Genomic DNA, 2,048 nt, shown 5'->3' with positions numbered 1-2,048 from the left:
GCCGGCCCTAGTTGGAATACTTTTTATAAAAACACTTTCCCTCATCCACTGTTTTGTTATATAGTAGTAAAGTTCATATAGAAAGCAGGATAAAGGTTATATTTATTCATTTTATTTACTAATTTCAAGATAATAAATTGGTTCCTATCATCCTCTGAAGATGACCAATTCCTATTTTTAAAAGTATCATTATGAACTCATAGGTTTAGATATATTTGATGAGTTTCAAACCATTGCAATTGTTATCATTATTGAAGTTCAAATAGTCCTATGGACAGTGGGAGCCTCCTCAAGTTGGCTCCTGAGTACTTTTGACATAATCCAAGTTGTCTTTAGTAGCTGCCTTGCAATCTGGTATTACAAGATGCTCCAGGTTCATCTTGTACATTTCTTGCCCCAGACTTGGGATCAGGCATTTCTTCAGAAGTCCTGATTTCTTTTAATTAGAGATGATATTTCAAGACCACAGTCTGGGTCCTAAGGGGTGCTCATTGCTACTTAGTTGCTCATTGTCTTTAGGCTTTTTCAGTGGAAGGATAATTCATGAGCTTACATGAATATTTATAATTCCAATTAAAAACTATGGAACTTTTACTTAACTATTTGTGTATTAGGACTGCCTTCCAAAACTAATTGTGGTGATGGATGCACAACTCTGTGAATATTCTAAAAGCCGTTAAATTGTACAGTTTAAATGGGTGAAGTATATGGCCTGTCAATTATACCTCAATTAAACTGTTTTTAAAAAGTAAAAATAAAGAAGAGAGTTGAACCATATTTACATTGTCAGAGTACATATTCATTGCATATAATACTCCATCTCTTAGCTCTCATTTATTTGTAGTTCTACAGGTAATTATATATTGAATGCCCAACACCTGTCCTTATATCAATGTCTCTCTAGTTGTTTGGTGGACTGAAGCTCCTTCTCTGATAGATTTTCCAGGAAGGGCTCATGAGAATATATTCTGCAGCTTTGTTCCCCATCATCTCTAAAGGTGACCAATTCCTTTTGATAATGGTCTGTCCATGCCATTTATAACTGAAAGTTATTTTTGAGGGATATAAAATCTTTGTTTCACACTTTCTTTCTTTGTGTGTCTTATGTTACTCCTTTTTTCTTTTTTTCTGGCTTAAAGCATTGTTGTAAAAAATTCTAATGATAGTCTATTTGTTTCCTTAAAAGTCACATGCTCTTTTTTTCTAGATGTACTGAGAATTTCTCTTTTTCCTTAAAGTCCAATAATTTTAGTAGAATGTGTTGTGGAATTGGTTGATCTGGGTCAATAATCTCAGCTATGTGGTATGCTCTTTCAATGTGCAGTTTCAAATCTTTTTTATTTCAGATAAATTTTTTGGTGTTGTTTGTTTTGTTTCATTTTCTAAATTTATAGAACATAGCATTTGTTCCATGCCCTTGATTTGGTTTTCTCCTTCAGGAATTCCTATTACCTGCATGTTTGATCTCCTTTATCTTTCTTCATTTCTTTTCGATTTAAAAAACTTCCCTCTTTTTCACTTTCTATTTCTCTTTGGTTACTATCTGTTGCATTTGCTTGCTCTTGTACTCTTTCTAATTTAGCCTTCATTTATGAAATGATTTCTTCCTTTTGATTCTTATTCTTTTTGAGTCTGTCACCTCATTTCTGAGTTTTCCTTATTCTGATTTACATAGTTTTTTTGTGTTTTCTATAATTTTCTTAATGATATTCATTTTTAAAGAGTAGGTTACAATTTTCATTTGTTTTATGGGCATGCATTTTTGGTATGCTTTCATTATCTTTTGGTATGTTATTCTCTTTATTTTCTTTTTCCTTAGAATAATTTTGTGTAGGATTTGACCTTGATACTATTCTGTTTCTTATTTTTGTGTGAAGCTAGTTTTGCTGGACTTAAATAGAAATAAGATGGAGTTCAGGAAAGCTTTTCTAATTTCATAGAGCTCCCTCTTCTGTTGTTTTTATGTAGTGTTAACAAATATGGTGGTTTGCTTTCTGGGGTTTTTTGAAACTGTTCCCCTTTCATATTCAGGACTAATTTTTCTATTT

Source organism: Hipposideros armiger, unplaced genomic scaffold, assembly GCF_001890085.2.
Source record: "Hipposideros armiger isolate ML-2016 unplaced genomic scaffold, ASM189008v1 scaffold_1274, whole genome shotgun sequence".
Classification (NCBI taxonomy): Eukaryota; Metazoa; Chordata; class Mammalia; order Chiroptera; family Hipposideridae; genus Hipposideros; species Hipposideros armiger.
The sequence above is the reverse complement of the archived record's forward strand: the minus strand, read 5'-3'. Positions refer to the sequence as shown.